The sequence below is a fragment of the Ptychodera flava genome, chromosome 21 (genome assembly GCF_041260155.1).
Source record: "Ptychodera flava strain L36383 chromosome 21, AS_Pfla_20210202, whole genome shotgun sequence".
NCBI lineage: Eukaryota > Metazoa > Hemichordata > Enteropneusta > Ptychoderidae > Ptychodera > Ptychodera flava.
This window is the reverse complement of record NC_091948.1, coordinates 22,653,596-22,681,231: the sequence shown is the minus strand read 5'-3', so window position 1 is coordinate 22,681,231 and position 27,636 is coordinate 22,653,596. Positions and strand designations below refer to the sequence as shown.

The following is a 27,636-nucleotide window of genomic DNA, read 5'->3' as shown; positions in this document are numbered from 1 at the left end:
TACGTGCATTGCCAAATGCTAAAAATGAGAATATCAAGTTCTCTTCGCAGAAAGTTGGGGTGAACACACTATGCCAGTATACCAAGCAAATGTGCACCATGGCTGGTATAGAGGGATATCACACTGGGCATTCAGGCAAGGTAAGTTTTCTTTTACGGAAATGCGCCATATTCTTTCTGAGATAGTTTTGTAAACAATAAAATTCACAATTTGGAAATGCATATGCTCGTCGACAAAATGGCTCAATAGGCGATATTTGATGAATTGCCAAAGTGGCTTTCGTTTTCAATATAGTTTGCTTTCAATAGGCTATTTGATTACTCTTTCCGGTGACTGCAGCAACCTCTCTTTACTGCCAAGGCTTTGATGAACAGTTGATAAAAGAGCGGACAGTGCATAGATCCGACGAAGCATTACGCGCTTACAAACGCACCAGTACTTTCCTGCAAGTGAAAATATCGGATGCCTTGCAACCACCGTCCCCCAGCGAAGCTGACAGAGATACCAAAACCAGTAAAAGACTACCCTGAACAACCGGATTCTTGATAAGGCACAGAATTATGTCAGAGGGCCAAAATATGTCATCTACAGGTTGTATTCTGATTCACGTTGAACATGGTTCGTAAAGATGAATATATAACGTGGCTTTTTTGTGTTCATTCAGTATGCGTATGAATGGTTGGAATCCTGAATTTTCAGGTGGTTTCTACTTGTATGCAGATTTTGTTGTCAGCCACCCTGTCATTCATATGTTGATAAGTTATCGCCACTCTTGTTTGATATGTTAATCTCTATTCATAAAAGTGTGGTGATATCTTATCAACATACGAAAAAGAGTGGCCGATAATATAATCAGCATAAATACAAGAGGAACCGTTTGAGAATAAATGCGGTGCACGAACAATAGGTCACATGACTAGAGTGGTATAATTCTCAGAAATGTAATTTGAATATTAAGGTATATTGAAATATTTTTCAAAAATGTGTATTTCAACTAAAATTAATTGACACGCAGCCTACGACGCACACGAGCATATCAGTACTCTTCTTTGAGCACTGACTCTTGTTTCGAAGTGAACAGAGCGTTTTGCATTTTGTACGTGCTAATTATTTCTTGACGATTAAGACAAATATTTTTTTCAACTTTAACAGTTTTGAAAATGTCTAGGCGTTTCATTAGGTACCTACTTGTGCAAATAGAGAATCACAGTCAACGGATCTGAAGATGACCTCGTATTATTCACGCCCACATATCGGATGCGAACGCCTATATCGTTGATTGTATATTACTATTTGCTTGTCCATGTTCCATGGCAAGCACTCTCTTGAGCACATTTCTTGATGAACAACGTGGATTTTCCTTGGTTTGTTGGTAGAGCAGCAGCACTGAAGGGATCCACGTTGACCATTTTGTTTTATTATAATACCACGCCATACGCGTTGACGATTTTAGACTCTTTCATTGGTCAATTAGGAACACGTGTGTGAAATACAGGTCTCAATATACAGGTCGTTTTCAAGCCCTTGAACATGTGTAATAATACTCAGTTACGATCAAATGTTTTCAAAGGACGAGCCAAAGCATGCATCTTCTTGGATGAATTTAATCTTCTACCCGAAGGACATGTAATACATTCGTTTAGCTGAGCTAATTTATACAACACACAAGGCAGACGACATCGGCGCTGTGCTTTGCAAAGTGACTGTATGGAAGAAAACACTGTAGGCATCGCACTTAATTCATGATATCGCACAACTTGTTCAATATTTACATTTTGTAAGAAAATGCGATCAGTTCGTGGGCTTGTAGACAAGTTGCAAGATACCACGAGAAGAGCAAAGAGCCAGTCAAATGCTTATTATGTTTGGAGTTTCAATATCCGGTTCTATGTTAAAATGATTACGATCGGGGAATTAAAAGATTGCAATTAGTCAAATTGAAGGTAGAATATTAGGTATTGATTTAGTTTTAATTAATTATGAGCCCACATGATTGGTCATAATGGTAATGGAGTTGAATAAATTCCAATTGATAATTAGTTATTGACATCAATGAGGTTGCTCCTACGCGACAGGTAGGAGGACTCTTAAATATTTACTTTCTGATCAACCGTTTGAGAGGATAAATTCTGAAGCTCTTTGCGTAAATAAACTTTCGCAGTTTTAGTTTAGGTTTAAACAGGGCTAGCGGCCATTACATATCGGTAAATGTCAGTCTAAGTAATTTGTTACTCCAATACCAAAATTTGCACGGTAGCCCATGAACGTCATTCTTTAAAATTATTTTAAGTTGATTTTCTCCATGGCTGCGCAGTTCATTTTTCGACGCTAATTATGTACCTCCACTAGGGGATAATTATTATTAAATATTCATTATTATTAATTAAACTGTATCTTTCGACAAATACTGCTAGAAAAGTACAATAATTGTGACAGTCACCAGTAGAAATCAAATGTTATGTCACTTTTTTCAAAATAGAGTTTTTAACATAAATGGAAAGAACACTAACCAAATATTGTTTGTGCAAAGTTTCAGAGTTTTATTCCATTAACTTCCACATAAAATTTGCCATTGAAAAAGCCATACAGAAGCATTTACATTCACATCACTACACTGTACAGTACCGGTACATTTCAGCCACACATTCTGCACTGAGAGACATGTAAATTGATTGGCAATGGCAAAGTTGCATTTACAGTTATAGAATTACTATAACACAAAGAATGTTTTACTTGTACTGACACAAAAAATTAAGATTGATGGATTTCTATTTAGAATTGGTTTCCATGGTAACCATTTTCAAATGGGAATAAGAAAAGAGTTGATGTACGAGCATTGAGCATGTGTGGAATGTACCCCTTCTCACATGATTACATTTAGAATTGCTGGTTTAATAAACTTGCACTATTGTCATTTTCATGAAAATTTGCAGAAAAGGTCAGTCACAAGAAATAAATAATAGTGATAAAATAAAATTGCATGGTCATCGCACTTAAGCTTGAGATAAACAGCATTGAATGATTTTGTCCATAGAAAAAGCATGGGTGAAAAAATGATCACTCAGCATTTTTTCTCATAAATGTTGAAATTCATGGTCTTGTATCTAAACAAACAAGCGCAATGACCCTCATGTATTATTACGCATTTGATAATATTTTCAAAGAAGAATCTGAAACTCAACAATTTAGAGAAATGACAACACTTTCAATTTTACCGGTCTTATATTCTTAAGAGACTTCTTTGAGATTTCAAAATGGAAACTAATTTTCCGCAACAGTACATATGGCATTGCAGCAAAAACAGCCTTGAAAATTAAATAATTATGCACCACTGTCATGGGTTCAGGTTAAAAACATACAATGCTTTATTATTATACTAGAGACTAGTGGACAAATTTTTCAACTGAGCTTCATGACAATTTTACATTTCCATGGAAACCAATTTTCTGCAACATCATCCGTGAAGCGAATACAGACATGGGTTCAGGTCAAAATGTCCAATGCTTTCATATCATTATCACAAGTCCACATGTGAAAAAGACAGTCACTGTATACATCCCATATCAGTGGACAAACTTACAACTTATCTCTTATAATTTTACATTTCCATGGAAACAATTTTACATTGCCATGGAAACTATTTTACTGCAACAGTATCCATAGAGCGAATACAGATATGGGTTCATGTCAAAAAGCCCAATGCCTTCATATTATCACAAGTCCACATGTGAAGACAGTCACTGTATACATCCCATGCTAGTGGATAAACTTTTCAATGAAACTCTATAATAATTTACATTTCCATGGAAACTATTTTTCTGCAATTTATGGAGTGAACACAGACATGGTCTGAATCTTGTGAACTCTTGTAGCTGGAGCACTGGGATTCTTCTTGTGACATACTGAAATATAAGAACAAAATAAAATCATTTTTTTCAGCTGTATTGGAAATATCAAACTGACAAATAAAGTATGCAATGATTAGCTGCCTAAGTTGATCAGTTCATTAGCTAGTGTTGGTTCAGTTAGTTGACATCTCTTCAAATAAACATTATGTACAGTGAAAACTTCAATCACTAGATGATACCCTGTTACAGAAATGCTAATCTGGAATTGTGTCCAATTTGACTCTATGAGAGATAAGTATTGTCCAGGTGTATAAATCTGTTTACCAAATGTCTGGTGTCATTCAATGTATCACACCAATCTCCTGAATGAAATTACACTACTGAAGTGTAAACATCAAGTAAAAGGTTCTGTGCTTGCCCCTGTCATTGTGTTTGGAACCATGATCCAAAGATGCATTGGATTAACACACACACAGTACACATAATATGTATGGCCCTGATATGTATTTTGGAGCCCAAGGGGTATGGCAGGCCATTCCGGGTTCGTGTTAACTCACAGTTATGATAATACTAAACACTACAGATATGTGCAGGAGATACACAGTATAACACCAGATATCAAGTGCAAGGGCTGTTCTTTTGGCAGCATAACCTTGTCAGTGTGGCTCATATTGGAAATATTTGCTGAAAATGGTCTGCTATGTCAAAAATAACTTGAAATATATTTTCTATATCATATTTTATTACCATCTGACAGGAAATTCAACTACATTATGATCACAATCTTCAATACTGTCTCAAAACACATTCATGGTCCATATATACTATAGGTTATTTAAGGTGACAGGTAAAAAATTGCCCCAAAAGTTTGTGGATAGTTTGAGTAAAAAAAATTGTGTCAACATCCCTAGGGATTAAAATGTATACAACGTTTATGACTAAAAGGTAAATTTGGGAATAAAATATTACAACTTAATTACACCTAATTAATAAGTGAGTAAGCGATATCCAGCTGTATCTTGTCATGCACTTAGGTTCAAAATTTTCAGTAATTTGTCTCCACTGAAGATATGTTTTGCATTCCCTGTCCTATCACATGTATATCTAAAATGCTACTTTATCATTCATTGACAACAGACTTGGTCTAGCCATAGACCCTAAAAAGGGACAATTGTCACTGAAACTACTATAGACATAAATGGAAGAAGTACACAGCATAATGGCAGATAGCAAGTACAAAGGTCTTTTCTTATAGCAGCATTACCGTTTCAGTGTGGCTCATATTAGAAATACAGAATTGGCTGAAAATGGTCCGCTGTGTCAAAACTAACCTAAAATGTGTGTTCTGCATCAAATCTCATTTCAAACTGATAGAAATACAACTACATTTTGTTTGAAATTTTCTGTAATTTGTACTTTTCTTGCCAAAATACATCGTCCATTTTTTGACGATATGTTTTTGCATTAATGTCAGTAAGTCATATTATATCTAAAATGTTACTTAATCATTCCTGAGCAATTGACTTGGTCTATCAAATTCAAGAGCATAATTATGTATTCTCACTGATGGCGGTCATATTTGGCTTGCAAGCCAAAAATTATTTTATTGTTAAAAACCTAAATTGTATGTTCTTTACCAATATTTGAAAACTTTCTGTGGCCAAACTGGAAAGAACTTTGGCTTGAGTGACTTTTATTTGAAATCATATTAAAAATTCGAGAAGATACAGGTACATTGTAATATGCTTTTAATTCCTCATTAATCCTTGCACTTTCATATTTGGATGATTAATTAATGTTATCACCACAATAAACTTTTCTGATTAATTTCTGTGATCCAAGGACTGTGCCCGCTGTGTTTTGAAATAGATTTGGCTGCATGTGATTCAGCATTGTTAAATAAATTAACAATACCGAAATTATACGGTGTCGCTCAAATTTGATCAGAATTGGTACATACCAAAGATCAACAATAAGTGTTATTTCTATCTGTTCAGTGCAGGAAAATTATACGTTGATGTTATGACAATTTCTGCACAGTACAACCAGAAAAACATCTAGAAATACTTAAACCAGAAAATTAAGAATGACAAAAGTAAATAAGGTCTAAAACTTTAGGTCTGAAGGTCAACTTTAGCAACATGCATAGCAGAGAATCTTTCAACCATGGATGTACAAAAATAGACATCCATGGTTTCAGCAGATCTGTTAATATGTAACAGTCTATAAACAATGACAGGAAATGACTAATTAGCTGTTTGAGTTACTGCTACCACTCCCAAACATAATAGGTACCCTGCATACAAATAGGTTAAAGGTCAAAATCCTCTTATTCAGATGTGAGGGCTAATTCAGTTCACTGCCACCACTCCTGCATATTTGCAGGATTTCCCTTTTTCTTACCTCATTTGCACATTTTTGACATTGACGTGTTCATTTGAACAAATTCACATCTCAACCCCTACATCTACCTGTACACCAAATACTGAGACGGTAGCTTTGGCGGTATGGGAGCCTTTGTGTGTGACGGACATACATCCGCACATACATACCCACAAATATACAGACATACAGATGCCACCGACTCATCATATAAGCTCTTTTTGGTATTTATATATAAAACCAAATATGAGCTAAAAACAGTACTTGTACATCCAAATATGAGCAACATGCCAGGTGTGATGTGGAAGAAACTGCAGATGTGAGGGCACTTATTCCCATAGGTTTATGCAGGTGTACGAATTGTGGTATATAATAATCAACAATGCAGACCTTTGTGACATGACATTTATATACAACAACGACACTTACTTTAAATGTGGACAGCAAGGATTTCAGGCAGCCATGGAAAACTATGTTGGCATCAGAATAATTAATTTCAATTTATACACATGGCACTTAAACCTGAAAGAATGAAAAGAAAATTGATTAGTAAATAACAATAAGTTTTTAGGATTTAAGAACAGTCAAAGGTTTTGCAATCAAATCTTGATGAGAATTTTTTTATGCAAAATAGGTAGGTGTAGCCTGCTAGCATGCTACAACTGTCAAGATTGAACTAAAGTGATGAGGTAATTGTACAGTAATTCAGCTAGCTATCAAATTACTGTTGTAAGTCCAAGCTGGCATAAATGTTCTAGAATGCAGTCAATCAATTCATAAAGTAGAAATTTTGAACAAGGTTTTCTGACAGTAAAAAAAGGAACATGACCAAAATCTAATAAATATTTTCATCATCCACAGAAAATCTGAACACATGCTCTACCACAACAGAACTTATCTGCATGCCAGTTATCAAAACAAACAGTGACATAATTGATTTTACATTTTTAGTGTTTCAAAATCTTTCTATTATTTTAGTTCACTTTCTGATCAAGTCACTTTTATGAATTAACTGCAAACAACATACACATAAACCCAGGCTGTCTTTATGAACTGAATGCCAAGGCAATAGCCAATACAAACAGATTTTTTTTAAGTCTGAATAATGAGAAGTACTACTAGTTGAAACAAAACTCTAGCCCCCAATAATATTATCAGCTGTACAAACACAGACAAGTATACTCACGTTATAGACTACAGTGATGGTCTGTTAAATCACGTCAGCATCATCTTGACAACACAAACTGCAAATAGAGGGACACTGGTCTATATACTCTCGGACTGGATCATCCCATGGCAACCATTATCTAACCTGAAAGAAACAAAGCGAAACGAAAACACATAGTGATACAAATTATCGAAAATAAATTGGGTCGACACGCATCGAATGTCAATCATCCAAGCGAGTAGTCAATGGGCGCGCCAAGCACCGAGTCTGCATGTCGTCAAAATGAAGTGAAATCGGTCTATTTCAAAGTTATGAATTTCATAGCTAGGTACTCGACATACTGAAAAAATAATTCATAACGATATCAGCCTTCAACCAGTTTTAAACATGATTTGGGACGTCTTCACATATTACATGTATGATGTACACAAAAAATCCGAGCCGAGCGAATGTGTGTCGGACTGTTCAATACTGCTGTCACCTTCCTTTGACGTGTGGGTTCGATAGCTGTATGACCATGATGCGAGAACTCAGCCAAATCTCGCTCATTTTCTTCCTTGAAGTCAACAATATATTAAATTTGTGTTCATTAAATTTGTGTTCCGTAAGAGACATGATTACATGTGTTTGACGGCAATTGATCTTGGAAAGTGGCTCAGCTTTTACAAAATCAATTACGTGAATCGAACATATCGACTCGATAATCGAGAACGTGTTTCAGCAAAGGCTACCTGAATTTCACCCGGTCTTGTTTTCAGTTTATTGTTGGCTGTTGCAAATAACTATTAACTGATTAAATATACGTACCTATTCAGTCCATGCCAAAAGGCCATGCCATTCCGTACATATCCGATGACTCGAGGTCCGTGACTGAAGGTTGACATGTTGTAAAACTTCCGGGGCACATGACCTGAACTACGACCTCTGCTTGTTTCAACTGCGTGCAATGCGGAACTTCTCCTTTACTTTCCATTTTTTATTAACGTTCAAAACATACTAGTGCTACATTTTTTGACATTTTTGAAATTATCTCAACAACGGAAAGAAGGACTACTTGCGTATTTGATCATCTACCATCCCAGACATGTGCTCACTTGCTAGACATGTGCTCACTTACACTTACAGTACACGCGTACGTACGTACGCATACGAATGTTCAGCGCGCTCTACCTATCTCCGTTTGGAACAAGTGACACAATATTCGATTTCTACTGGTGACTGTCACAATTGCAGTATGGCACAGTGACCAAACTAATGGAAACCTTTGTTCGAAATGACATCTTCATCTGTTGAGTTTTTCATTATTGAGTTTTCACTGGTACATGGTAACACGCCTGATTAAAATTATTTCATTCAAACACTTATGGCCAAAAGAAAAAGAAATGAAGTATGACAAGGGATGGCAATACAGGTATTGAACATCTCGGATTTCTTACATGTTACGTCCGATATCGCATGGACGGTTTGTTAAATATTGGCATGTGAGGATATTAAAGCGATTTTTGCAGTGTCTGCAAAGCATCGCAATCACGTGGAAAAATATAACTCCACATAGTACATCAAAATAAATTGTAAGCTTTCGGCGAAATTAAGATCATACATAGGATCGATCAAGAGCGTTTCTAGTTTTAACACATGTAGTCAAGGTACCCACTTATTACACTGCTTTACAAATTCTGCATTGGTGAAAGAAATGGAAATGTTGTTTGTGTCTTTAACTCTTCTTCCGGCTAAAAAATACATGGGTCTGACAATTCAAAATACGATATTGTGTTCAGTAGCTATCATGCAATGACACCACGGTAGTTCCGATGAGGGCACTGTTAAAATACCGTTTGTAGGTACATATTTCACTCTTTGAGGACTTTTAAGACTTACATACTAAATAGATATAATTTAGTGTAAGTTAGAGTTAGCTCAGATGATATGCAAAAAGATGCTTGGCCTTTCACGGATTCATTCAGATTTCTTAATTTATCAGTATCTCTCCTGGTTTAAATCGCAAGAGCATTCTATAAAATGAGACACTCTTTTACAATGAAAAAGGTTAAAACACACACAGACCTACTTGAAATTTTAAACAAGTACATTTTTCGAGTCTGGGTGAGATTGAAACTACTATCGGCATAGAAGATTTTTGTAAGACTTTTTCATTGCGCAAGGGACCCTATAACGCTTCCCTGACGGGAGCTTCTGTCAGTAACTAATAATGTGTTCAGAATCAATGACAACGTTTAACGCTTTTCTTTTTACTGTTAATGATGGTTAGGGTTTCCAATGGAATTTTGATGAGATTCGATAATTTTTCTGCCATTCATACAATGCGAGAAAAGCTTACTTCCGTTTCTGACAGTCAAATGTCCATACCATAATATGACATTAAAGGTACAAGCACTCTCAATGAGGTAGCTGTAAAACATTTGTAAACGTTTTGACTCACATCGAACTATTTGAGTTTACTGATTAGCTATAACCTTTGTTGTGATTTTCGTGATATGGTCAGTATTTCCACTGAAGGTGAATTTTCAATCAAGAAAATACACCAGGTATGTGAAACATGAAACGACTTCTACAGATCCATTCTTAATACTGACAGGAGTAAAATCCGGGCAAACTTCACGACCATTTACAAACTCTTTTGTTTTACCATATTCAAAAGCTTTTAATATATTATCTAAGAAGCTCATTGTTTAAAATTCCAACATTATGAAAGTATTCGGTAGACAATCTTCCTTTGTAAGTAACCAAGCAAGAGCCATGTCATCACCAAATTTAAATAAACAAGATATTCCAGTCTACCATCCTTGTCATGAAAAAATATCTAAAGATCATAGGTATCCCAAGTCATGTCAAATCACGGAATGATGACAAACTTTATCTCTCGTGTTGACGTGTTTGCACACAGTAACGCCTGTAGCAATCTGTAGCCTGTAGCAATCTGTAGCCTGTAGCGATCTGTTGCAGAGAAGTAAATTTTGACATAAACCCCTTCATAGGACGAATATGCACTGAAGCTAAAATTTGAGGGTATTTTCTCGATGGTCGTTTGCGCTATGACAGTACATGTACATTATAAAACAATATCAACGGCATTGCATGGGCAACACATCAAAGAACGCTACTGTAATCTTCCAAATTGACGCAAGGAAATTAATTAACATATCACGCTTTCGATACATAGGCGTCCTTCGACGTGATACAGGAAGCTGCAATTCCATTCGGTTTGAACTATAACAACACTGGCGCCACGAAATAGGGCACGGTATCGAAAACATGGCCTTAGTCGGTCACACATTTAAAAATTCATCCAGTAACTTATTCTTCTCATGGAAATATTCTGAGTACTTCCGCCATGTTCTATTGTATATCAACCACTTGTAATATTGAGCTGTTATTACCGTTTAAATTTATTCAGGGCGTGGATTTGAAACAAAAGAATTGTAGCATGCCACACACGGGCAAGTGATAATGTGTACTTTTGTATCTTTCCTGTACGTAGAAATCAAAGTATTTTATGTCATCTTATTGTATTCTTTATGGCGTCGGTATCCGACATAGCGATACTGTATAAATTGACTCGCACAACTGACTCACACAACCGACTCACACGGCCTCAAACTCAAAGGCAGACTCACAGACTGATGTATCAGTGGCTGGGCAGTGAGGCCTAGCCATGGTTCCGTATTCAATAAACAAGTTAAAGTTCTACATCATCACTAGTCGTCAATTCCAGCCTCTTTTTAATGTTACGGCATTACTGTCAGGCGGCACACGCCAAGCATATCATGTAAGAGCCATTCTTTGAATTTAACAGTCTCAATTCATTGTTTATGACGTAAACACTATTATTTACCAGAGAATGAATCTAGATATAGAAATTCCTTGTTGTCTTTTTTTCCTTTTTTGTGCAGACGTCACAGTATCAGAAACCAGTGATGCGATTTTTGCCACTGTTTCACTTTGATGCAGTTCCGAAACTTTAACAAGTACGCAAAGAGACGTAAAAATGTATACTGTCTCTAAAATTAACATTTCTTGACCGAAGTACAGTTAAGAAAAAACAATCCTACTTTACATTGGATGGAATAGAAAGACAATGGGTTGTACGAGCGACCATTAGGCGATCAATAATCCACATGTACACATAATTATTTACTTTTCTGACAATGCATTTCCAATTCAATGAAAGAGGCATAATACGTTTAAGGCTCTTACTATAAGTTTGAAAATCATGTCTTTCTGTCGTTCATCATATTATTCGTATTTCAATAAATAACATGTGATAAGTAGCATGTTGCTTACAGGTTACAATGCAATGACACAAATGATACTTCGACAACAGCGTTGATGCACAAACCACCAATATTCAATCGTTCTACGAAGGTGGAATTCTTTCGCACTGCTGAAACATTACCTCTAAGATGCTAATCAGTAAATTTTCGGAAGATTTGCTATGGTAAATTAAAAATTTTTATCAGAATTTTGCTCTGCAAAACACTGCTTGTGTGGGCATAAATTGTGCTCTGCCTGACCTTCCACAATAATCCGGAGAAACTCTTGTCATGCTAAATTCAGCGAAACTTTCAAAGTGTGGTTTACTACTATGTTGCCTATATTTCGTCACTATATACTATCACAGTTTCTCCCTGGTGTATTGACTGTCCCTAAGAAAATAGCTTAGCTTCCTGAGTGAATAAATGCACGAACTTACCTCAGTCTTAAAACAGCGTTTTCTCCAGCACAGTCAATCTATTTCTGAAAACAAAGTAGAATATGTAATTATCGAAGTGTTCTCTGCTTTCTCATTAGCAGGATCAGACAGCATACCCACTAATTAAAAAGGTAGACTGTTCCACATGTCGCCAGCAAAGGGGTTTTAGATTGAATTTGCAGCATGTCAACGCGCTCGACTTTGCGGATTCCTGTCGCACGTATACCACTGCACAGCTGCAGGCTAAGATTCTGGTACGGTTTTGTTTGGTAAATAGCTGATGATTAATCAGGTCAAGTTCTCCACAGCATAATTACATATGTACCACAGTTTACTTGCATCGAAGCGCGGGCGTACTACCGGTATTTGCACTGCAGTGCAATACCAAAATAATTATGCCATTTCTTTATGTTAATGAGTATTTACCAATTTTGACCCGGAACTATTTATGTTTGTAAACACAAAAAATGTCGTCTACAAGATTTCGTTTCACTTTGGTTCGATGCTAGTTATAGTAAAATGCATGACATTACTGATTAAAAACTACGACAAAGAAAATTGTCTGTACTTATTATAGTGTGAGGATGATTTTTATTATCCGGAAGAGCAGTTTGTTTGTCAGCGAAGCAAAAACATTGACAACGGGCGACGGCCGTTTCTAGCTCCATGGATATACACGGTGGCCGCCGTACCACGGCGGCCATCATTCATACATCGAAACACACGTAACTGCGAGCGCAGCGGAGCGAATTAAACAGTTAACATTTTCAGAGACGTTTGTGCTAGTAGTCTTCTCACTGGACATTCCCTGTTTACAATAGAAAGTCACTTTTGCATGCAGTTTATTCTGTGCTTGTGTGTCCTACACGCTATTGATAACAGAGACTGACTGAATGCTTGTGTGCCACGATGAACACTGAAATTTGATCGTTCGACAAGTTACGTTTTCCGAATCTTACTCTTAAATTTTTCGTAAAAATCTTCGAACTGTTATTTGTATCGATCATTTAGAAGAATTTCAAGCTCCAAATGTGAAAAAATCAAAAGCTTTCCATGTTCAAAGTTCCATTCGTTTGGCTATCTGTGGCATGTTGCTACGTATCTGTGAGCAATCGCAAGCATAGTTCGAGCCCTCCGACGTTAATTCCTCTTATCATCCTAGATAAACAAGTAAACAATAGTTTAGCCAATAAAAATAGAGGATGTGACGGCGTTGACTAATGAAAAGTGAAAGCTGATTCGATGCCACATTACACAGTAAGTGAGGCTACCAACAATTCCCCTTGATTTGTTCACTCAGACATTTTTGCTAAAGGCTTTTTCAATTTTATCAGTTTCTTAACAATTATTAACTTATAATTTAAGTTCAGGATTATTTGTTAAAACTATGTTCCAAAATTATTGATTATGTTTAAAATTCAAGAGTAAATTGAATGAGAAGTTGATGTTTGGAGGTACTAAATATAAAAATAAGCACACTTGTCAAGATAAAGTTATCAGCAACTAAGATGGTCTCATCATACCACCTGTCAGACATGCAAATTTCCTTTGTTACGAACATTTAATAAAATCAATACTCTTCCTTTTGCCAACACAGATGCAATTCATTCCCCTAGTTTCCTTGAAAATATTGTGTATGGCTGTCAAAAATCTATGTCGCTAAAATTACAAAATTGCTATCTCCTCCGTGGAAAAGGGGTTTATCTTCTCATTATTCACTGTGAGAAATGATAAGAAAATTATTATTGAAAAAATGTCAGAATTTTGAAATGTGTACCAAGTTGTTCTGTGTACAGAAAAAATTTGCTTCAGTTCAGTGAATGATCTCCGTGTATACAGATCATGGAGAATTGTGGGTAGCCTCACTTACTGTGCATTACAATGATGTCAATGTTATATAACTCAACAGCGTCGCCCTGAAGCTTTTACAGACAAGTAGTACGCACGACTAATCGTCGATTCTCTCGACAAATGATGCAAATAAAAGATAGAACATATGTAATAATAACAGAACCCCATTGCCTGTGAGTGCAAGCGCGCCGTACTAGCGGTATTTGCACTCGTGCTGCGGTGTATACGGCTGTCCCTACACTCGCTTCGCTCGTGAAAGGACTGCCGCCGAATACACCGCAGCACTCGTGCAAATACCGCTAGTACGGCGCGCTTGCACTCACAGGCCATGGGATTCTGTCATATTTCTTTATGAAAATGGTTATGACGATGAAATTACGCTTCATGAATTCTTTGCATTTGATATCATCTCGATTATGTAGACTTACCGGTCCCCTATGATAATTTTTAGTAAATTTGATTCCGTTTCCAGCTTTTGATACTTCGTTTGCTTTGTGCCGGTTCTCGGCTGTATATCAATAAGTAATACTGGTTGCGCAGAGAAACGACTTTGCTTTGTATTATGGTACCAGAATACCTTCCATGAGTCCTCGAATGTTTGCTTTTGAAGTCCATCGCCGTAGGTGCAATCTGATTGGTCCACAAGTAATGACGCGGCAAAGAAAGAGCAAAAATGGAAACGTCTCGACCATTGATCGGACGAAGCTGTGGCAAGTTTAGGTTGTGACTGAATGGTTATGATCAGTGACTCTTTTGCTTGATGAGAAGGTACCGTAGGTTGTTAATTCGAATTCTATCGAGAAAGAAATTACCTGATATTCTGAAGGTAGGTAGACAAATTTCAATTCACAATTACATTTACTTATGATGTATAAATCATGAATAATATTTCAAGTTATTGAGGTCACTCTTCCTAGAGAGATTTTCCCCCATGCGACATCGAGCATTGGCAAAGCAGTGCATATAGTACAGCAAACTCCGGATCCAAACGTTTTTCGTCATTTTCAATGCAGTTGTAGAACTACAAAATTTCGATAAGGAAGATTCTTAGGTAATCAAAGGCTCTATAAGGAGTAATTTGTTATGTTTTTTCGTTAGCTTTCCTCTTCTTGTACACATAATTTCATGTTCGGAACCTACTCAAAATTCCATGCCAAAATGCTTTATGTTCAGCTTCCTAGCATAGCCTGTATGTTTTGATATCAATTAATGTCATCGAAATATAGTATTCGTCGTAATCAGAAGTACTAGTACTTATAAACGACGACAACGTATATTGTGAAATATGAATTTTTTGTTGAGAAGGCTAATGCTTTTAATTTATTACGAGTTAAGAAGACCGCCTTCCTTCATTCCAAGTGCCCTTGATGAGTTTGATGTCAACAAAGGCAGAATGTGTGCGAAAATTGGAAAAACACACAGGAGAGGTATGTACGCCTAGCAATTGTTCTTCTTTTTCGTGCACAACTATTAAAGAAACTAAACCTAAGCTTTATCGACATGTAAGAACAAGTAAGATGTAAATGTACCGAGTTGACGTTGTTAATTGCTTACAGAAATGCTAATAAAGTCATCAATAAAAGTGTAAGCTATCAATGTCTACAAAAGTAATGATATCTTATGTTTGAATTCGGCTTCAAGTGACTGGATTCATAGGTACAATAACTAACTAGCTTTTCTTAAAAACATCAACAAGCAGATTACTTGTCACCAGATCATTAGCAATTATCGCATTTCTTCTCGTCATATTAATTGCAATTTTAGCTGTAGTAAAAAGATAGTTTACAGGCACAAAAGTACTCTTGCAAATATACGATTTATCAAAGGGTTGACCTAACATGAGCCATCAGTATAGAACGTTGCATTCATGACATGTCTCTGTCTCTGTCTGTCTCTCTGTGTCTCTGTCTGTCTGTCTGTCTGTCTGTCTGTCTGTCTGTCTGTCTGTCTGTTGTCTGTTCTCTCTCTCTCTCTCTCTCTCTCTCTCTCTCTCTCTCTCTCTCTCTCTCTCTCTCTCTCTCTCTCTCTCTCTCTCTCTCTCTCAGTCTCTCTCTCTCCCCCCGCTGCTCCACCAATATAATTGCTTGCTGTATATCATTATGCTTGAAAGTTTTTTCCCATTGTTCCTGTTCAAATACGAGGCAGCCCTCTACCTCCATTTCCTGGCAACAGCCTCAGAGAGTAGCCAGTGCGAGACGTTGTGCTATCCGATCACGGAACGACTAGTAATTGCTTTCCATGCAGAGCTGGGTCCCTCCTGCCACTTTGAGGTTCTAGGATGTTGTGTAAGTGTCGCAGGTATCTTTAATCGCCAATCAATTTGGTGAGCAAATAAATCATGTGCCGGTACAAATGCACTCGATATTTCAGACATCGTATCTCTTCTGAACATTACATAATGAGATATTTTATTTGCAAACCAAAACTCATACGGACCCTAACAAAAACTGATAATAGAGGTGCGGCTACAGAAGTTGAAAGATATTGTTGCAAAGCATCCGTCAATAATTGTAGCTATACCTTCTCACATTATTGTAATTGTTTTATTCAAACTGAACTAGTGCTATGATATTGTACTCACCGAAAAATTTGTGATGGTTGTGATGATTCTTGTGCAAGAAATGAATAAGTGTTCTAAGTTCCATAAAGTGTATCCCATATTGTTGCCACTGGTGTCAACATCGAATAAAATAACTGCTTATAACAAATTAATGTATTTACATGCTAAGTAAAATAATACGTATCAAATTGACTCTTCTTCGAAACTATGACAAAGTTTTTTTCTAATTGTATGCCTTATAAGAGCGCAGCAGATCTTCTGTGTCCTAAAAAGTATGTTCTCCAAACGGTAGTAGGAACTAAAAACAATTTCCTGACAATTTTGTCATGGGAGAAGAACATGGCAGTATATCACCATTATGAACATCACTTCATTAAACTGACTGAAAAATGGGTAATATGTAAACCATGACAGGCAAAACAGCTTTACAAAGGGATACCCTACATTTCCCCTGTCCGTTAGACTTAAATCTTTCCTCGTTTTTTCTTTAGAGGATGTGCCTCGCCATCAGTTATAATGAGTAAAATCATTTTTTCTGTCAACTATTATGAAGATTGATCCATCATTTTTGCAAAGTAAGATGCGAGGTACGGACAGATTCATTTCTTAGTGATGAGATGAGCCCCGATCAGGTATATGACAGAACCCATGACCCCAGAGCGTGATCTGTGGCGTACGGAGGTTATTTAAAGGTATACAGTCACCTGTAATATAAATATGCCCCTATATGGTCAAAGGGGCGTTCCTTGGTATTCAAACTGCCCGTGCGAGGGCGATGTTTTTAAAAAGCGGCCACCCGCTTAAAATTTGTGACTGGTTAGATTTTCTTTGTCTATGGTAACTGTAGCAAAATTGGAACAGGTGACAGAATACCTTTAAGTGAGTGATACGCTTTTATTTCAATTTGTTGTGTTATGATGAAACATGTTTTTCATTGTTAATGTCCACAATGTGTAAGCGCACACTGCTAGCATACTACACCAATCAAGATTGACTCAAAGTGCAAATAAACGGTAAATCAATAGATCATTTTCACATAAAGTTCTAAGAAATTAAAATTGCTGGGAGGAATCTTAAGAAACTTAGTAATCGTAAAAGTAAATCTATATATCATTGATGATAGATTAATTTCAATTCAATCAACTTCTTTTTAAGACGAAATATGATCACAAATATTTTTCTACAATTACGTTTTTGTTTAGAAATTAATGCAGTAACATAATTTTTTTCATTCTTTACTTTTTTTGAAGTTGCTTTTAAATTACAACGTTTCGAAAAATTTGAAAATGTTTGTATGGTGTTATTCAGATATGTACAGTAATAGCACTGCTCTTAAAACAAATGGCTGGATGGAGGCCAGATGAAAGAAATAGATTAGTTCATGTATATGGCAGTATCTGAAATGGCTACCAGGGAGCCAACTTTTTTCGTCTTTTCCGGCAAAAATGGTGTGGGTAAACATTCCAAGATAATGAAAATGTATATCGTGACCACGTTGGTTTTAAAGTAGCGGGAATGAGATTGAACAAGATACGTTTTCTACCGTATCCAAGGCTCTGAATGCAATAATCGGAGAAGCATGGTCGCAAGCACATGCAAATGTTTCCATGTGGATATGGCCCACGACATCGACTAAAAACATTCATTTGACTGGTTTGTCAATGACGCATCCACTTATACACACCGGACAAATGACTGTATTTTGATAATACTTCTAAACTAAACGACCAATTATATGTGACTATCACTTCTTCCACAAATCATTATTGATCAATATCTTTAAAATCGTTACAATCATCAACAGGTTGTAAAAAACGCACCAGCCCATCTGCACTCTTTCGTCAGCTTCATCCGATACCCTCCATTTCGTTTTGATTAGGCAACAAACTTTAACCACAAACTCCAAGAATTCAAACAAAGATATCACCGAGGCACCGATATAGAGGCCCATCAAACCACCAAGGCTACTGAGCAGGTCGACGCTCTGCAAAATTACATAAACGATAACTTAATACCATTAATACAGTAAAAATATTAAGGGATAATTTGGCTAGCGTTTCCTTTGGTCCAACGACCTTGCTCTAATCTTCGAATGTCTGAACCTTTAGGTCATCTGTAGCAGAGTGTAAATTGGGATATAAGAATCATAAGCGCAAAAAGTTTGTCTCTTTTAATAGAGCTACTGTTTTCAAGCAGAGGATTTATTAAAATTCTCATCTTAAGAAAACATCAGAATGAGAGCAAGTTACGGATAAAATATTATTTAACCGATGCATTTTGTATCGTACGGATGACAGATTTGAAAAAAAAACTTTCATAAAAGGGCTATGGTAGGATAGAGCCTGAAACAGTGTCATATCTTAACGTAAAGAAAATGGCAATGTGATCTGGTGCATGCTTATAGTATTCAAATATATATGGAAGTAGGCACTTGTGTTAATGTTGCATGTAATATACATTATCCTCCAAGCAGCAAGATTTATAGCTTTGCATATAAGATTGCATTACACTTACATCTAAAGCTGGTTTCTCCTTTATGTTTTCGAAGTTCAGTTCCAAAAAGAAGACTTTCAACTTAATCAGATTTCGCCTGTAAGCATAAATACGAGATTGAGATAGCAGTATAAAAAGCTGGAACAAGGCATGATCCTTGACGAATTATACATTTCCGTACTTGGACGGCATCGACTTTAAACTTGCTCCTTTAACGTCCTTTAGTTGATTTTACTTCTTAATGTCACACTGGAAAACAAAAGCCCGGCTTACCTCAATTCGTTACGATCCTGTAACGTTTCATTGATTTCCTTGCTTCTCTTGCCGAGACGTTCATAAACTTTGTCACCAAATGCATCGGATGGCCAATGGGACATCGACATCGTCTCTTTGTATGATCTTCCACTTCAAAAACAATTCATGGACAACGTAGTGTCGTCATTTCAAATTTATTTCTTGTTTTGACATTAAACAAACGAACGAAAATCGTACATAGTGTAATATTTCATTCTTTTCCTACCACGTGGTCACCCTACGGCTTTTGGAGAATAGTTACCGTTCCTGTCGACGTAACATTTTGAAAAAAAGCAAGCCATCCTAGAAAGTTATTTAGCTTTACCACATATCACATACTCGGCGACCAACATCAAAAAAGGACTGTAATCAGAATACTAAATTATATGCATCTTCCTGACTGTTGACCAAGTTGACTGAATTCAAATTGGCTATATGGGGCAACATTGGTGCTGGGTTGATTTTAGCCGATATCGCTTCCACTAACAGGTAATGAGAAGAGTAAGAAAAAGTAAATAATGAAAAGTTGTCATCTTAACATATTCAGATTGCGCGTTAACAATCTCATTCAGCAGAATTGTCATTCAAGCAAATGATAAAGCTGATATATGGTGCGTAATTAAGGCTGAAATTCAGACATATTTTCAACAATCGATCTCTAATTTAAAGTAGCATTTGAAACTTTCAACTAACAATTGACAATGTTACAAGTTGCATTCACAACGTCCGACATCCCGTTTTGGTACAAAGTTGTAATTTTACCTTAAAGTTTGACTTCTATGTACAACCTTAGATTCTGCATTTCACAACTATGAGGTTGCATTTTTAGCATTCGCACTCTAATTTTTTTGTGTTTTTTTTTGTTTGTTTTTGTACTCTCGAAGGCGAACTTCGTCACTGTTGCCGAACATTAACTGAAGGCACATCTTGATAGTCTGCCTTACATTTCGGACACAAATTACTGTTGTTGACCACTTAACTCTCCAGTATTCATTTTCAGGCACGACCAAGCTACTTCACTGTAGTCCACCACGTTAAATTCTGCTAAGCCACTCTATATCAAAATTCTACACGACACGGTCACGGACATATTAGACACTCTCGCCCCCATCAAGCATAAAGTGGTGACTGATAAAGTAAGAGCTCCATGGTATTGTGAAGAGCTACTATTGCTACGGAAAACTGTGCGACAACTGGAGACAAAATATCGCACCACAAACCTTGAGATTGATCCGCAGATTTTCCTGACAAGACGGAATGAATGCTTTCACTGCTGTAATGATTTGGAGGTTAACTACCATAGGACTCGCATTGGAGAGGCAGATAATAACAGGCTGTTCAAGATCATCGCTGAGTTGACTGATGCGAAGGCAATTCACGCCAAAGAGCTACCTTGGCAAATTCTATCGAAGGAAATTCCATCTGAATTCATGAACTACTTCAACACAAAAATCTCTAAACTTCACGAAGGTTTACCCAGTGTCAATGTTGACAGTGACTGCGTTTTACCATCCCATACATTTCCGGCTTTCAGTGATGTGTCTGCAGATCAGGTTAATACCCTAATTAAACGGGCAGCCCCAAAATCATGTGATCTTGATGTACTGCCAGCGAACTATTATATCAAGAAATTTTCCAATGTTCTATCGCCATTCGTGGCTCATCTTTTCAATTAATCGCTGTCATCTGGAAGTGTTCCCAGTCAATTTATATAAATCTGCCGTCATCCGACCACTGCTCAAAAAACCGGACCTCAACTCAAACATCCTGAAGAGTTATCGACCGATATCAAATCTACCATTCTTGTCTAAAGTTCTTGAGCGCATTGTTGCATCGCAGTTGAGCAGTTACCTCAGTGATCACTCTCTGTTTTCCAAGTTCCAGAGTGCATATCGCGCTCATCACAGTACAGAGACTGCCCTTCTGCGTATCCATAATGACATCATGCTTGCTCTCAACGACAAAAACGACGTTCTCCTCATCATGCTGGACTTGTCGGTGGCTTTTGACACAGTTGATCATGAGATACTACTTCATAGACTTCAATTTTGGTTTGGTGTCACAGGTACAGCTCTATCGTGGTTCAAGTCTTATCTCAACCATCGCAATTATTGTGTCAAAGTTGGTTCTGCAGCATCAGCTAGTGCCCACATGAAGTATGGTGTTCCTCAGGGCTCAGTTCTGGGCCCGATTCTTTTTACTCTGTACACATCACCACTTGAAGACATCATCGTCCAGCATGGTTTTAATCATATGATGTATGCGGATGATACATAGATTTATGTGGTATGTAGCAGACCTGATGAAGTTCGAGTTTCTGTCGAGGTATGCGCCAACGAAATCCGCTGCTGGATGAAATCCAATATGCTTATGATGAGAAGACAGAGGTTGTTCAGTTTTCGTCTCGTCTTAGATCCGATGCAGTGAAACTCTCAAGTCAACAAATTGGCGAGTCAGATATTGCCCCTTCTGCTACAGTTCGCAATCTCGGTGTGAAACTTACCCACGACGGCTCGATGTCAGACCATATCAGCCACATCTGTAAGAATGGATTTTATGCACTGCGTACAGTTGGCAAGATCCGTCAATTGTTGGACAAACCAACCACAGAAAAGATGGTCCATGCATTTGTCACTTCTCAGTCTTCTGTATGGTGTTGGGAAATTTCAGCTCGGACGCCTTAAATCACTTCAGCATGCTGCAGAAAATTTGATAATATCACACCTGTATTCATTGATCTACACTGGCTGCCGGTTGAAGCTAGAATTAAATTCAAAATCTTGTTGACGGCTCCATGCTCCACTTCATCTCATGAATCTGATCGAGATATACATCCCTGTAAGAGATCTCAGATCGAGTGATTCGTTACGCGTAGTGCCACTGCGTGGAATGTTCACAAGGCATATGGGCAGAGAGCTTTCTCTGTCTGCGCACCTTCTCTATGGAACTCACTGCCTCCTGAAAGTCGAAATGCCAACTCTGTTGACTGATTTAAGCGCGGTTTAAAAACTCACCTTTTTGTAAAGCACTATTACTAATGTTTTGGAAGGGTCACCATTTTACTATAACCATTGATGCTTGATTTATTTTAACTTTTTTTTCTACTTACTCTAGAATTTTAATAATTTTTTCGTATTTTGACTGTTTTCACTATGCAGAAATTTTCATCATTTTTAAACATGTACGTTTTTAGCATAATTTGATTGTTTTTACACTTTAAGTTTGTCATTCGTTGCTGGTATTTTATCGATTTAAATGTGTAAAGCGCACTTAGACGTATGTGTAGTGCGCTTTAAAGAAATAAATATTATTATTATTATTATTATTATTATTATTATTATTATTATTATTATTATTGTACTTGGGCCTCAGCCCAAGTACATTTGTTTTCATTCCGTGGGAAAAAACTGTAAGGTATAACCATTTCTGGCTGAGACCAGGGAGGGCAAAATGTATTGGCTTCATCTTTCTTGGCATAATAAATGGCGTAATGATGTTAACTGAATGGAAGTGCTGCTCTCAGCCAGTCTTGAATAAGTGAGATGTGAATATAAATGCTTCTCTATCTGAGTTTTTGCCACAAAATCTTCTGAATATAATCAAAATGTGCATCGAAATGCAACAATTAATGCACCCTCCGTTTACTAGGCGATGGCACGACCCTTGCTACACCCACTGGACGAGCCAAAGTGGGAGGGGTAATTTCGGTTTGGTCGAACAGGAGGGCTCGAGACCAGAATTTAACATTTAAACTTGAAACATGTTTAATCACTGACAAGATGTGGATTAGTGTTAATCAAAGAGAAAGTTTGAAAAGGAAAGGTTTTATATCCCGGACACAATGAAAAACATTACGACTGGAAACTGTACCCCCGGTTGAGAATAGTAACGCCCACAGCGATGGAGAACACTTATCCTTGAGCTGAGAAAACCAGACCATCATTTCGAAATAGAGCTGCAGATTCGAGAAGCTCGTTCAAAATAGCTAGGTACACCCCGTAAAGGGGTGGTTTCGAGTTTTGAGGGCAAATTTCGCCTCCTTCATATAGAAATCGTACGTTTGTTTTTCCAGGGGAACACATCATTTGACACAAAATTTGCATGAAAAGGGGTCGCCAGTAAGCACGTGGTCAAATCTGGCATAAGAAACAATATGAAATGTTGGGTAAAGCCAGTCCAAAATAAACTGATTTGAACTTTTGTGTTTTGTAATTTATACCACTGCAGTAACATGACTTTTTTTTGACAACATCACACAATGTAATACGTTTTGAAACTGAATACTCCGACGTATTCTGTGTCCCCTTTGCTAAAAAATACGGTATGCCGATTACATGTAAGGAGATGATGACGTGCGTTTGGTCTGGATGGTGCACGAAGTTTTGTCGAGGTAGCTTGTGTATTTATTTCCTAAATGGGAGATATTAGGGTCGATCTAAAAGGCCGAAAAATGTTATGATACTCTAAGCGAGCTGAACTCCAATGCGAATGGTTGGATAATTTGGAGGATGTCTAGACTGATCTCGTCTCATTTATTTGGCGGTCAGTATTGAATTTCAACTGCGTCACAAGTTTGTGTCGAACTGGTCAACGAACGATATTTTAGAAATCTGGAGACATGGCACATCGCAGTTTTATTTTAGTATTTTATATTTTACAAAAGATGTAAGAAGCAATGATTTTGTTGAAAATTCTGAAAAAAATATAGGAAGATTTGATCGCGAACACATTTTCACTTGGGGGTCAACTAGCCCTGCGTACGATGCTGTGTGTTCCGCTACAGCTAACCGCCCCGCTCACCACAGCCCTGCAAAGACCCGTACGTTGGGTCGGTGACTTCAAATCCATTTTGGGACTTGACGTAAAAAGCCAAATTACTGCCGAAATTCAGCGTTCTTGGGCCCAAGTCGTATCCCAGCCTACCTCAGCTACTCGATCGCTTCCAAAAATGACAGTCTTTTATTCACTTCTCGTAAATAACCGTCGATGTCGGCAACTCTCTCGCTGGCCCTGCGTACGATGCTGTGTGTTAGCTGTAGCACATAGCATCGTACGCAGGGCTAGGGGTCAACATGGGGTCGCAGCCATGTTGCCTCAAAACTTATTTCTGTCTGCACTCAAAACTCAAAAATGTCGCATATGAACCTGAAAAATCGATGTAATTTTGTCAAACTTCGGCGAAATTTCAGCCTATAGACAAAATTTCATCTAGGTAAGGTAAATTTACTGAAATTTGATCGACAAATAATCCTGAGCTTTGAACGTGACAGCTCGCCTTCTCCGGGAAGTCATGCATCCGGCCACAGTCGCTCGAGAGCTATTCAGCTCTGGGACTATTCGCCCCATAGACGAGTATACAGAAGCGAGAAATACCTCGCTTCTGTATACTCGTCTATGGGGCGAATAGTCCCAGAGCTGAATAGCTCTCGAGCGACTGTGATCCGGCCAGCTGCCCATATGGCCGGGTGCATGAGATTGTTTTCAAGCGACGGCGGCAGACCGTACGGGGCTCTGGATATGAACCTACCGCCGGTGTAGCTGTAATAACTGTTGCGTTGTTTTAATCACCACGGACGAAGTCCGAGGGGACTTATAGGTTTGGTCATGTCCGTGCGTCCGTCCGTCCGTTCACGCCTACAGTACCCAACCCCATACAGATGCACGTCGATTTGTTTCACAATGCTATCAAATTTGGCCGTGTTAGAGGACTTTTTAGTTTACACCTCCATAGACTCCCATGTATAAGGCAGTTCTCCATAGACTCGCATGTATGATGCCAAGAAAAATAAAAATTTAGTTTCTCATCGTATTCATATTGCCTAAAGGATGCAGTGACACAGTTTTTTTGTCCCCACGGATAAAGTCCAGGGGGCTTATAGATTGGCTCATATCCGTCAGTGAGTGCATCAGTGAGTCCATCGGTTCACACAGATATCTCAGACATTTTGACAAAATATCATGTGACCTTGGTGACCTTTGACCTCAAATATACATTATTGTCCATGACTCAGTAACCACAAGTGCTAAACCTTTCATATTTGGTATGACGGGACACCTTATGATGCCACATATTGTACTCCATTAATTATGTGCATATCTAATTATGAGCGAGCCAATAGAGCAAGAGGTCTGATTTCTGGTATATAGGGATAAGTTAACAATATAATTTGTTTGACAAAACTTCACGTGACCTCAATGACCTTTGACCTCAAATATACATATTTGTCCACAACTCAGTAACCACAAGTGCTACACCCTTCATATTTGGTATGACACCATATATTGTACCTCATTAATTATGTGCATATCTTATTTTGAGCGAGCCAATAGAGCTAGAGGTCTGATTTTTGGTATATAGGAATAACTTAGCAATACAATTATTATGACAAAATGTGACGTGACCTCAATGACCTTTGACCTCAAATATATATATTTGTCCACAACTCAGTAACCACAAGTGCTACATCCTTCATATTTGGTATGATAAGACACCTTATGACACCACATATTGTACCTCATTAATTATGCGCATATATAATTTTGAGCGCGCCAATAGAGCTGGAGGTCTGATTTTTGGTATATAGGAATAACTTAGCATACAATTATTTTGACAAAATGTCACGTGACCTCGATGACCTTTGACCTCAAATATATATATTTGTCCACAACTCAGTAACCACAAGTGCTACACCCTTCATAAATGGTATGATGGGACACCTTATGACACCACATATTGTACCTCATTAATTATGCGCATATCTAATTCTGAGCAAGCCAATAGAGCTGGATGTCCGATTTTTGGTATATAGGGATAACTATAGGGTAGAAATCTAAATATGCCCATCTAAATATTAGACATCTACCATCGAGAACAAAAGAAATTTGCTGTAATTTGAATATTTAAGGAGTTTAAGCAATTCCCGCTATAAATAAAGAACCCCTGCCTCAAACTCCACAAAAGTTGCTAGACATATTTTGCCGTTGTCATGCCATTGCTTCGTTTAATAACCAGTTAATCAAATGCCTCATTGACAGTGAGGAAATTCAAGACAATATTTGAATAGTAGTATATATTTGTCCTCAAAATTACTCTATCACGGCCCAAGTACTCATTGCCTTCAGCAATACTGCTCTTGTTATTATCTTATTATTATTACTTTACGGCCATCCAACTTTCCCTCTGACAAATTCTTTCCAATGATGCATTGTCGAGGGAAATTCAAGACCAGAAAGCAGATTTTGTTGTCTTTCAGTTGTAACCTACAAAATTCGATAATATTATCAAGTAATGTAATGATCTGTTCCCTTGACTGTAACTTCCGAAGTTTTCCCGTCATTTGCCCTCTTATTACATACTAACTATAGTTTCTTTGTTGTTCTGCTCAAATTACAACGTCCAATATTCATCTTTTTAGCATAGGTGCGAAACAATATATGATAATGTTAAATAAAGAATCTTCGTCATAACTAGGAATTACTAGTACTTATAAACAACGACAACGCATAATGTAAACATTCCTTGCGTTGAGAAAGCTAAATGTTTCCTATTTTATCACAATTTCAGAAGAAGGTTCGATTTTTATTTTTCAAACGAACTTTTAATACTAAAATCTCCTTTACATAAAAGTACATCTCAAACGACGATCAAGCAAAAAAGAAATATGAATTTCTTATGGCAAACTTTTGCGTCTCTAAGACCATAAAGCTCTTGGCTCAAAGCTGCTCCAAGTCTGTACTATAGCTTGCGATAGATTATTATGTGTGAAAGTGTCTCCATTTTTCGAGTTCAAATACGAGGCAACCCTCAGGCTCCATTTTCTGGCAACAGCCCCAGTGAGTAGCCCGTGCAGGATCCTTTGCTATCTGATAAAGACTCTCCTCCTACTTTACTCTTCTAGCCAGTGCGAGACATTGTGCAATCCGATCACGGAACGACTAGTACTTGTTTTCCATGCAGAATTGGGTCTCTCCTGCTACTTTGAGGGTTTGTTGATGTGTCGCAGGTATGTTTACTAGCCAATCAATTTCGTGAGCAAATAAATCATAAACTGCTACAAATGCACTCGAGATTTCAGACATCGTATCTCTTCTGAACATTACATAATGAGATATTTTATTTGCAAAACCAAAACTCTTACAGACGCTCACAAAACCTGATAATGGAGGTGGAAAAGCTATTGTTGTAAAGCATCCGTCAATAATTGTAGTTGAACCTTCTCACATTATTCTAATTGTTTTATTCAAACTGAACTAGTACTATGATATTGTACACATCAAAAAAATTTGTGGTGGATGTGATGATACTTGTGCAAGAAATGAATAAGTATTT

The 27,636-nt window shown here is 37.4% G+C and overlaps 1 protein-coding gene and 1 long non-coding RNA gene across 2 annotated transcripts in view; both read right to left on the bottom strand.

The window, feature by feature from the left end:
* LOC139122254 (amiloride-sensitive sodium channel subunit gamma-like) overlaps positions 1-27,636 on the bottom strand; it is a 97,287-nt gene that overhangs the window by 26,264 nt on the left and 43,387 nt on the right. The window lies entirely within an intron of this gene.
* On the bottom strand, positions 2,517-8,291 carry LOC139121740 (uncharacterized). Its single transcript, XR_011549347.1, has 4 exons — positions 8,206-8,291; positions 7,417-7,542; positions 6,660-6,752; positions 2,517-3,902 (listed from the first exon to the last, which is right to left on the bottom strand). It is a non-coding gene; the product is annotated as an uncharacterized lncRNA (long non-coding RNA).